Source organism: Myxine glutinosa, chromosome 11, assembly GCF_964187855.1.
Source record: "Myxine glutinosa chromosome 11, kmMyxGlut1.1, whole genome shotgun sequence".
Classification (NCBI taxonomy): domain Eukaryota; kingdom Metazoa; phylum Chordata; class Myxini; order Myxiniformes; family Myxinidae; genus Myxine; species Myxine glutinosa.
The window spans coordinates 72,465,859-72,478,449 of NC_136271.1; positions in this window are offsets into that span (position 1 = coordinate 72,465,859).

The following is a 12,591-nucleotide window of genomic DNA, read 5'->3' on the forward strand; positions in this document are numbered from 1 at the left end:
CATGGTCCGGAGGCTGGTGGACCAGCGCCTGGCAGGACCTGGACCATGGCAGGCGGCCCCGGAGGTGGCCCGCGGTGGACCACGAGCGGGTAATCCAATTCGGACCTACAGGGGGGGGAATTTGGAATTCCGGAGGCAAGCACCTTACCAGGTGAGGTGCTATACCTGCAACCGCCTGGGTCACCTGGTGCGGCACTGTCGAAACGCGCGCCGGGATGATCCCCGGCAGTTGAGGTCCTCAACTCCGCCCAGGGGGGAGCGGGTTAGCCGACCCCAGACACCCCCCCGCCAGACCCCGGGAAACTAGAAGGTGTCGGGCACGTAGGGCGGTGTTCGGCAGCAGAGGATGGAGGAGAGCCCTCATTGACGCGACAGGTCATTTATTGTGGCCAAATTGGAACCGGTAGCCTGACAATTAGATGCAAAATTGCCGGCGTGGGGGTAGACGCCGTAGTGGACACAGGAGCTAGCGCCACGATCATCAGCCCTGTGGTCCTTGATTCGAGCGCAGGTGGCTGGGATAAGATCCAGCGCCTGCAAAATTATAGTTTGCAGCTTGCTACCGGGGTAACGGCCCCGATCATAGGGCGTGGTTCTGTGACCCTCAAGTTAGGGTCGGTAAGGAGGGAGATAGATGTTTGGGTGGCGGAGGTGTGCGACCCATGTTTAATAGGGTTGGACCTGTTGACTGCCAGCGGTTGTAAAATCGACTTGTGCCGGGGGATCCTGCAGGTGGGAGTAGAAGAGCTGCCGTTAGGGGGAGTGAGCACGGCCGAGAGAGCGGAGCTGGAGGCTTCCGAGGCCGTGACCATCCCCCCAAGGGCCGAGGCGATAGTGCCGGCCCGATGGGCAGCTCGCCCAACATGGCAGGAGTCCTGCGGCCTGGTCGAACCGGTGGCAGCGCAGTCCATACCGGGTTTAATCGTGGGCCGCACCCTTGTAAAAACGGACGGACCGGTAGTGGCCGTCCGAGTAATAAATATGAGTACAGAACCACGCACTATAGTAAGGGGCACGAGGGTAGCTGGCTGCACCCCCGTTGAGGAAGTCGCGACAGTGAGGGGCGAGAACGTCCAGCCGAGCCGACCCCGGGGGGAGCCTTCAATAACAAGTAGGAATTGGCCCGATCCCATTTGCGAGATGGTAAATCGTAGCAGCATAGAGTTGGGAGGTACCCAGAGGGAGGCCTTACACAAACTGGTTGGGTCCCATTTGGACCTCTTCTCCCTGTCCACCGAGGATATTGGACGTACGGGCCTGGTGAAACATCAGATCCACACCGGTGAGGCCCGGCCTATTCGTCAGGCCGCCCGACGGCTCCCTTGGAGCAAGAGGGCGGAAGCTGACGAGCAGGTTGAAAAAATGCTCGACGCAGGTGTGATCGAGCCCTCGGGAAGTCCTTGGATGTCACCTGTTGTGCTGGTCAAAAAGAAGGATGGGACCACGCGGTTCTGCGTGGACTATCGCCAGCTAAACAACGTGACACTCAAGGACTCATATCCCCTGCCAAGGATTGATGACACCCTCGATGCCGTTGCGGGCTCAAATTGGTTCACAACTTTGGACCTCAAGAGTGGGTATTGGCAGGTGGAGATGGATAGGGCAGGGAAGGAGAAAACGGCATTTTCCACAGGTAAGGGACTGTATCAGTTTACTGTGATGCCGTTTGGTTTGTGTAACGCCCCCGCCACCTTTGAAAGATTGATGGAGCATGTACTAGGCGGCATGCCATGGCAGTCATGCCTGGTGTACCTGGATGACGTCCTGGTACATGCCCAAACGTTCCCCCAGGCAGTAGCTAATTTGGACCAGGTGTTCGGGTGCCTCAGACAGGCAGGGTTGAAGCTGAACCCGAGTAAGTGCACTTTGTTTGCAAGAGAGGTGGCCTATCTAGGTCACGTGATTGGCCGCGAGGGGGTAAAAACAGACCCAGACAAAATTAAAGCGGTAGAGGAGTGGCCCGCACCACGTACCATCAAAGAGGTGCGGGGGTTTTTGGGACTCTGCTCCTACTACCGGCGCTTTGTGGCGAAATTTGCGGAGTTGGCCCGTCCCCTCCACCGGCTTACGGAGAAGGGGACGCGATTTAATTGGACACGGGAGTGCCACGAGGCCTTCCAAAAATTGAAGGGGTGTCTAACATCCGCACCCCTTCTAGCTTACCCCACTAGTGACGGGACATTTACCCTGGACACGGATGCGAGCCAGGAAGGATTGGGCGCAGTTTTGTCTCAGACACAGGAGGGCGTGGAGAGAGTGATTGGTTATTATAGTCGGGCCTTGAGTAGGCCCGAGAGAAATTATTGCGTCACTCGCAAAGAGTTATTGGCTATGCTGGCTGCCATGAACCATTTCCACCCGTACTTGTACGGGCGGAAATTTTTGGTTAGAACTGACCATTCCTCCTTGCAATGGCTCCTTCGGTTCAAGGAACCGGAGGGCCAAATTGCAAGGTGGTTGGAAAAGTTGCAGCAGTACGATTTTAATGTGGCCCATAGGGCCGGGAAGGCCCATGGTAATGCGGACGCACTCTCTCGGCGTCCTTGTCTGGGAGAAAACTGCAAATTTTGTGCGAGACACGAGGAGAGGGAACAGTTGGGCGATTCGGACCCGACCCTCGTTGTCCGGGCAACCCGGGTGAGAGGGCCAATTTTGCCACTAACTGCAGATGAGGAATTCGGAACTTTGGCATGGAGCACGGCCCAGCAGGAGGATCCTGTCCTGGGGCCAGTGTTCAATTGGGTCAAATTGGGGCAAAGACCAAAGGGGGAAGAGGTCACCCCCCTCGGGGCACAAACAAAGGCATATTGGGCTCAGTGGCAGACCCTGGAATTGAAAGGCAACATCTTGTATCGCAAGTGGGTGGAGGTTCCCTCTGATCGAACTTCCTGGCTGGTGATAGTCCCTGACAAATTCAAGAACGTCATATTGCAACAGGTGCATGGTACCCGCTCCGGCGGCCATTTGGGCAGGACAAAGACAATATCTCGGGTCCGCCGGAGGTTCTATTGGGTGAATATGGGGCGCGACATACAGGACTGGTGTCGGAGATGCGACGCCTGTTCTGCCAAAAAGGGACCAGCACGGAGGATGAGGGCCCCCCTTCAATTACATCAGGTGGGGGCCCCCCTTGAGCGGGTGGCTATGGATATTCTAGGACCGCTGCCCCGCACCCGCCAAGGTAATAAGTATATCCTCGTTGTGATGGACTACTTCACCAAGTGGCCGGAGGCCTACGCCCTCCCCAACCAAGAAGCAGGGGTGGTAGCGCAGGCCTTCGTGGAAGGATTTGTGTGCCGGCATGGGATTCCACAGGAGTTGCACACCGACCAGGGACGAAATTTTGAGAGCAAATTACTAAAAGATGTGTGCAGTCTCCTGTCAATTCGAAAAACCAGGACAACGCCTTTAAGACCTCAATCTGACGGGATGGTGGAAAGATTCAACCGAACTTTAATCCAACAACTGGCACTGTTCACCACCACCCGTCAGGATGACTGGGACGAACATCTCCCTTATTTGCTCATGGCCTACCGAACCAGCCAGCACGGGGCCACCGCATGCAGTCCAGCGTTGCTTATGTATGGGCGGGAGTTACGGGCTCCCGCCGACTTGCTATGCGGTCCCGTGCCAGACACAGTGGTTAACCCGCCGAGGGAGGGGTACGCACGTCACCTAGAGGAAGGCATGGAGCTAGTCCATGCCTTCGCCCGCCGCCAACTCCATCTGGCGGGGGAAAAGATGAAGCGCAGGTACGACGACCGGAGCCAGGGGAGTCAATACGCTCCGGGGATGAAGATTTGGTTCTTTAATCCCCGGAGGCGGAAGGGAAGGTGCCCAAAACTCACCTCCCCCTGGCAAGGCCCAGGAGTCGTCCTGTCGCAAATCTGTGACGTGGTCTTTAAGATCAAAATGGGGCCACGAGCCCTCCCTCGGATCGTCCACGCCGACCGGATAAGACCTTACACCGGCGAGCAGGCGCCCCCGTGGATTGCCTCGGCTTTAGATGCCGAGGCGGGACCCAGTACCTCTGAATAAGGGGGGGCTTATTAGTGCCAGAGGACTGGGGGATTGAGGAGCGATAGGCCCGGTGGGAGAGGGTGGCATCCCTGCCACCCTTCCCATGGTGGGGCAAATGCGCTATAGCTTATGGGGTTGATGGCAGTGAAAACTAGCCCGGGTGGGTTAGGATATTGGTAGGGATCTAGCGAAGATGACATTAGGTAACGTTAAGTTTAGTTAGTGACTGATACCTGTAGTGGGGACGCAGGTAGATTAGTATGGATGATAATGACGTGGGAGCGCAATAGTTTAAAGGGACGACTGGGAAGCGCAAGTTTCAGAAGGGAGTAGTTAGCTGAGATGATGCTGTGTGTGTGAGGATTGAACAGGTGTGATTGCACAGGTGTGCAACTGGACAGGTGTGTGGAGCAGTGTATGAGTAGTGAGTGTTGTGGATCAGCGCGAATGCGCTTGGGGAGAGAAGGGTGCAGGTGGCACCAAGTGTGAGAGCACAGGTGTGCAAGTACAGGTGTGTGGAGAGAGTTGGAGTAAGTGGTACGGAGTGGTGTGCATGGTGCGAAGGTGTGGATGGGGGAAGAGTGGACCCCTCTCACGAGTACCCGGGGCGGGTAGTGTAAGTGTTAGGTAGAGGGTACAGGTAAATTGTGGTTGGATATTGGCATTTGTGGTGCGGTGGCAGAATGGTGTTGTGGATGGGTGCATTAGTGTTGTGGAAATGGCTGGGCGTGTAGCCTGTTAGTGTGTGTAGTTGGTTGGGCACTCCACCACTGTGAGGATGTCGGCCAGGTGAGGCCGCAGGTGGGCTCTGGGAGCCGGTAGTTGTGAGTGGGTGCCTGAGGATCCCGGGTGTGGATCGGGCAGCCCAGTGCCAGAGAGGGCACGGAGTGGGGAGAGCGCCAGAGGGCCTTCCCCAGGTAGATAGGTTAGGGTAAGGAGCAGGTAAGCTCGGAGGCAACTGCAGTGGTGGAGGTGTGCAGGTGGGTAGACCCACTGGGAGAGGTACACGCCACAGCCCAGAAATTGTGCGAGGGCACCGGGAGATGAATTGGGGGAGTGAGACCCCAAATTGAAGAGCACCACAGTTTGGCCAATGGGAATTGGTTTTTTAGAACCCATAGTGTAAGAGGGCCAATGGTTTGGCCGGAGAAAGACCCCGGGTAGTGTAAAGTTGTTAAAGTCATTTAGGAAATAGTTAGGATTGAAGAACCTGTCGCACCATACGCAGCCACTTACCTGTGGTGATGATGATGACTCCACACCTGTGTTTTCTTTGTTTTGTTGCAGGAGATGAATCGCTGTGTGGATTTGTGAGACGCATCACGACGTGGATGAGACATTGGAGTGATTCCATCTCTCCCTCCCTAGGAGGGACTGATGATGAATTGGTGATGGCAAATTATGATGTTGAGTTGGAGATGGCAAATTTTGATGAGAGTTGAAAATGGCAAATTTGATTGGTTAGGAGGGAGAGAAGACGAATTTGGTTTATGGGAGGAACGGGGAAGACAGTAGGGATGTTTGTTGATTTGTAAAGTAGATGTTTATGGGTAGTGTTGTGTTTTGTGGATGCAGTAAGGGGTAAGGGAGGGGCCATGTAGGTTACCTGGTGGGGGGGGCGTACGATAGGAACGTACCTGTCTCACCTGGTTCCCATGTGCCCCCAGTGTGCATCACCTTACATTGCGTGCACTTTTGCGCCCTTACCACCTTACTCACTTGTCTGCTTCTTTTGTCTCCCACCTCCGAGGATCTGGCTTTGGGGTAGAGAGAGAGGAGAGAGAGGTGCTGGCTGCGCAGTTGTGGGCCTGCACTTTCGCTGTTTGCTGCCGGGATCGATACACCATATGGACCGCAATGTTTGTGGCCACCCACAATGGACCGCAGTTCGTTTGCGGCCAAGCACCACCCGGGGATGGACCTATGGGTCAACGTGGCACCTATGCCATAAAGGTGAACCACTGTTAATTAACACCACTGAAGGCCACACGAAGAGCAAGAGACACCTGCAGGGTTAGGGGTTGTCGAATTTATTTTTATTCCAATGAACAATGGTGACTGCACCGATTGGTGGTGGGGTGGTGCTTTTGATGCTCGGAAAGGGTGCTCTGCACGTTATTAAAGGCCGTCGGCCACAGAGCACTCGTGGGTTGGTGTATCGATGCTGGCAAGCGCGCTCTCTCTATGCATAACATCTGCATGTGTTCCTCCAAAAACAGGTCCTGGATCGTAGTGTAAATAGCAGCGTAGTCGTGTAAATAATGCTCCCTACCGGCTGTATGTTTAGTTTGCGAATTCTTTCCGGATTCGGTTATCCTGTGGGTGTGTTTCTGAGAGGAGAAGGGTGCAACGTCGCAGGGGGACATATTTACTCATTTGTGAATATCTGTAAAACTGTCGCACTCAGGGTAGAGTTAATAGTAGAGGGAACTACATTGCGTGCCACACTAAAGTAGGTAACAATTTATCGGGTCGGGACGCCCCGAGGGTAGAGAAGGGTGCAATGTTGCGAATATGGAATTTGGCCTCCATATCCGCTTGTAAATATTCCCCTATTTTCTCCAATACTCCCCAACTTTCCCCAATCCCCCATTCCCTAGTCCCATTGCATGTAAATAACAATCAGTAGAGCCGACCTTCCCCTTATTCCCCCATTAAATGTCGTGCCCAGGTCCACCGCACCACACGTAGACAACTTTCGGACATCTTCCTAGTTATTCTTAGTCTATGTCAGTTAAGGCCTCGTCTCCATTAATTATGACTCTTCGTTGCACCAGAATGTGATTATATGGCATCAGTAGTGAGTTTAGGACCTTTCCCATACCTCCTTCCATCTTCTTCCCCAACAATTACAACAACAACAGAGGAGATGGCGGCGGAGCGGGGGAGGATGCGTCCTCACACCGGCTCGATTAGCGCCATTGACCACGCGCTCCACGGGGTTACCACGAAGGGGCTCCTTGTCAGCTCCTCGTCAAGGGCGGAGCCTGGTAAACCCCCCCGCACGCACCCAATGAGAAGCAACGTGCCGATTCCATCTGGGGCGGCGCTAACGAGCCGAGGGCGTGTCACTCCCCGCCGGATATACGCGGCCACGTAGCGGACGTGAGGGGAGATGCGCCCCGAGCTGGAGAAAGAAGGACCTGCGAGCGCTGAGAGAGAAAGGCCCGCCTGTGAAAGAACGTCCCCTCCGAGCGCTGTGAAACCTCCCGCATCTCTGGACCGGACCGGGTCGATTCTAACCTTTGAGCACAGGTGCACCTGGAGCCATCGCTACCCGCCTGTCCTTTCCATCAACCCCCGTGTGAGTCAGCCGTTGTCCCGTTTGCCTGTCGTCTGTTGGGGAATAATATAAGATTGTGTCTAAGTGCTTGTCTTTCTATGTTGTACCTCTAGCCCCTGTAATCTAACCTTTTCCGTAACGAATATAATCTCCTCCGGAGGTCTTGAGAACCGTATCCCTGGTGTCGTCATTTTATAACCCAGCCGGGTGTCTTCTTTTTCTTATTGAGCCAGCGTGGCGCGGCTTCGTCAACGTCGAGTATAATCGGTAACTTGTGCAGACGTGGTCATACCAAAACCGCTCGGTAAACTAACATCTAAGCCACGTCTGTAACAATACATTATGCTTAATTTGTTGGTTTGGGAAAATTATTGTTGGGAATTAGATATTCCCGTTTGTGATTGTAATCATATACAATGCTATTCTTAGTTTAGTAATAAAATACATACCTGATTGAATATTATTTGTGTGACGCATATAAATGAATATAACCTTTTGTGTTAAGGAAAAACAACAAATTGTTGAATGTGAAACTGTCGGAAGATATACATGATTATGCTGATTTCATGGTAAGATGTACCCTATCTGATTCAGTGTGTGCGGAAAGCAGATTCAGATGTGACTGAGCATAAAGATAAGACGAGATCACATTTTGGAGGGATTGCTAACGGAAATGGGAAGAAGTTCGAGAAAGAAAATTTGTGGCTAAAAAATGAAGTTAATCGTGGCATACACCCTCTTTCTCAAAGAATGATGAAGACATTCTCAAGTGTAACTTGGAGATGAATGCTTACCTTCACCAAGGAAATTTATGTGACCATTTGCCTGGATCACACTGCAACATATGAAAGAAAGGCGATCACTTACTCTTGTTCGAAGGCTTCGAACATTCACCACATCAGAAGTTGCAGGACAACGACATTTTACCGGCAACCTCTGTGAAATGCGGGGACATATGTTATTACTTCACCAACGTCCGGGGAACCAGCATGGAGCTGCAAAAAACGGCTGTGCCCTTGTCACAACAGCTGTGCACGATTCTGCTGGTTGCTCCTGGTAAGGACCATGAATGACCTGAACACCATGGTCCCAACATCATTGTGGATGCATCCGGCATCCCTGTTCCACATCTTGCTGGCCAATCAACGCCACACCAATACTTGCTGCCCACTCACAATGAGGGTGGAGGCAAGTCGACTACAACTGGGTGAAGGCCTTGTTCAGGAATTACTATGGTTTACAGCAAAAAGTGGCAAGAATGCTACAAGGAGAGCAGGGTCAGTCTATGACTCCGAAATGTTACCACAACAGCGAAATCCTACACGAAATAGTGCAGGAGCTATGAAGACATTAGGAGAAAATGTTTCATACCAGGATTCAAACACAAGTGATCAGCCCTTCCTTTCAAACAAAGTCAACATTTGTGTGGAGGCAAACGTTTTTTGCCAGATGGTGCAGATGCTTTATAAAACTTGAAAATGAAGTGAAATTGTTGTATCTTGGTGATGGTGAAGTGTTGTTTTGAAAATATATTTGTGATGCAAATGCAATAGATTGAACAATATGGAAGGAGTCAATGACCAACGAAATGTTTTGTGATTCTTGCAGGATGACGGTGTATGCCCAAGGGAATTTGATTACCAAAGTTATGATTATTTACTTATACTTGTAATGATGTTTACTTGCAGTGATTGATTATTTACGTATACTTATATTGATGTTTACTTGTAGTGATTGATTGTTTACTTATATTGATGTTTAGATTAATGGTTAATATAAACAAAAACAAAAAAATGAGGGAATTGTGGAAGTACTGTACTGCATTAATGTACTGTATGGCATGGTATTAAATGTACTGTATGGCATTAATCAAAACCAATATGGAAGTAGAGATCTTGACATCATAGTGATCGTTGGAATTGGAAACCGAAGCAGATAGACGATTTCGTAAATGAATGTCAGGAATTTGCACGAACGTGGTAATCTCTTGTTCACCTGGTCACAGCCCCAGGCTAGAGCACCCTCCTATTGTGAGGCAAATGCGACTCCCAGCAGGGGGGGGGCGAACCGGCTCCAGTGAGGCGATCGAGTAACGGATTAGAAGCAGCGGAGAAGGGATTACGATTTCAGCGGACAGAGGATTAACTCAAGCGTGCCGATATAAACCAGAACAGACTTTGATTCAGGAGCACTCGCCACGATAACCCCTGCCCGACGGAACGAAAGACTCTCGCCACGAAGCCCTGCACGACGGAATGAACGCGTACCACGAGTTCGGCGCTGCAGCCGAACAAGAAGGACCATGCGGATAGAGTTAACCTGGTCCATTATATTGTTATAGATCGCGGTTAGGATGTTATAGACCGAGCGGTGGTTTAAAACCGCGACCTAACAAAACTCACCCGATTCCACCCGAACGTTGGTTGTATCGCACCCTAGCTGCTCAATGAGGGAAAAGACAAAAGCGACGCAATGCAAGAGGAAAACGGAGACAAAAAAAAAGGTTTGAAATATTACTACTGAATTTATTTCTACTATTTACACACAAGCAACAAAAAGCAATTCAGTTTATTTACAAGTACAAGACGCAGGTGACACAGTGCAAATTTAGCTTATCTACAGACTTAACTTATTACCCAGGACAGAACAAACAAAGACGACTCACACGGGGAATTGCAGGAATCGCAGGATGTGGATGGCTGGAGGGAGAGGGAGAGGTCCAAGGGGGGGGTCCCGCCGCACAACCGGCGCGTTCAGCAGCCGCCGTTCCTGCCCCCTTTTGCGGTTGCCGGGTGTCGCTGCTGCGGCGGCCTGCAGTTGCCTTGCCAGGCCTTGTCTTACTCGCTTCTCACCACCGACTTCTCACCACCGCAACCAACTGTGACCACTGACCCTCCTTTTTGGCACCCGACTCAGACCAACTCTTCTCTCTCTCTTTCTCTCTCGGTGCAACCAACTCCTCCTCTCTCTCTCTTTCTCCGACCAACCCAGAGTGCATCTCCCTTTCTTCTTCTTCTTTTCTCCACTTCCGGTTGCGCCCTTTTATAGCGCCCCCAGCGATCATGCCCCCGGCGCTTTGGACACGCCCATCGGGGCGCTCACCTCGGCCCTGGCTGGTCGCACGACCCTCGGGCTCCGCCCCGGACGACGACGGGCGGGCGCGCCCCTCCCCTCCTCTGACGAGGTGGAGACACGCCTTTCTTCCCTGACTCGAGCCTCGTGGTCAATGGCGGTTATTGGAGGGGAGGTGATTGGGAATCGAGGGCTCAGCAATGACGAGAGGGGATGTAATATGGCAATCGAGGGTCGGCAATCACGAAAGGGGGATGTGAAGGAAATGGGGATTTTTGGGGATGGGAATGGAAGGGGATCTATTCTCTTTCACTGGTGCAATGGAGTACTTCAATTAATGGGAGACACAGCCTTATCCTAAAACACAGAATAAGATATAACTATCGAACATGAATATCCTATGATTGGCTGACGTGTATGCTTGTGGACTATGGGACGCCCTTTTGATCTTACACAGCTCCGGAGGCAGGAGGCACAGCACAACAACAATAATAATAATCATACAGCACACAATAAAAAAAATATATATACAGTCCTCATATCCACAACACTGCACTCTCCTCCTCTTAGGCACGTCCCGGGCCTACAACTTTTAGCTTTAGCGTGACACGTAGGTGTAGTTCCCTCTATTTTTAACCTGACCCTGAGTGCGACAGTTTAAACATAAATAAATGTGTCCCGCTGCTCCATTGCACCCTGCCTAACAGACTTTCGCCCACAGTTAACCGAATTGCGGAATGGTCTTCAAACTATACACTGACGGTGGGGAGCATTATTTACAATGACTCTGCTTTTATTTACAAAACTAACCCAGGACCTGTAATTGTTCTTTCTGGGGGGAGGACAGTCTGCTCTGCATCAATGCACCATTAAAGCACCCAAAAACGCACCAATACACACCCAAGCACCAATCGGTGCAGTCACCATTGTTCAATGAATAAAATAAAACCAACAACCCCTAACCCTGCAGGTGTCTCTGGCTCTTCGGCTCCCTCTGCTGGTTATTAATATTTCTCTTCCAGATGTTGTCATTTCCTTTGCTTTGCTTACTGGCGGCCTATTTTCAATAAAACTTGCACCCAATGTGTCCTTTTTATTTATTTATGGCCCACCAGGCCGACTATGTGTATGGTTCACCTGTGGGGCATTGGTGCCCTGTGGCCAAGGTCCGCCAGCAAGATTTCGGGCCCTCATGGCCGGTTCCAGCAGAGGGGCCATGCCCCAACCCATGGGGTCCATAAGTGGTGCTCGGCCACTGACATGTGGTCCATAATGTGGTGCATCGATGCAGACAGCTGGTTCTGGGAATTTCGGGCGCACAATGGCCGACCCACGCACGCTCCCCTCGGCGCCCAACGGCGCACAGGTCATGTGGGAGACAAAAGGGGGACAAGACAAATGAGCGAGGGGTAAGGTCTCAAGGGTACACATCAAAAAGGCAATGCAAGGCGAAATGCGTACGGAGGGCGCAGTGAGAAAGCTCGTCCCTACCGTACGTCACCCCCCTGTTACCTAGCCCACCCTTGCCCTTACCCCATATGTACAAAACCTACACATTACCAATTCGTCACTACTGTCACGTCTTCCCCATATTTCCCCTATACCAAATTCGTCTCCACAATCCCTCTACTTCAAAATTTGCCATCATCAAGTCATCATCAATCCTCATAAGGAGGCAGAGATGGAACATCAAAGCACAATGTCACACCCACGTCATGATGCGTCTCACAATCCAAACATTTGCATCATAAAAAATAATCAAAACATGGCATGGTGTGGAGTACCTGTCACCTCAGGTGACTGGATGCAGATGGTGCGAGGAGATCCTTCATCCTAACTATCCTCTAAATGACTTTAACACACTTTACACTACCCGGGGTCTTTCTCCGGCCAAACCATTGGCCCTCTTACACTATGGGTTCTAAAAACCAATTCCCATTGGCCAAACTGTGGTGCTTTTCAATTTGGGGTCTCACTCCCCCGATTCATCTCCCGGTGCCCTCGCACAATTTCTGGGCCGCGACGTGTAGCTCTCCCAACAGGTCTACCCACCTGCACACCTCCACCACTGTAGTTGCCACCCGAGTTTACCTAGCTCCTCACCCTAACCTATCTAACTGGGGGCAGCCCCTCTCCTGGCTCTGTCACCCCATGGTGCCCTCTGGCACTGGGCTACCCGGGTCCGTCCTCCGGCTCCTCGGGCCCCATCCACAACA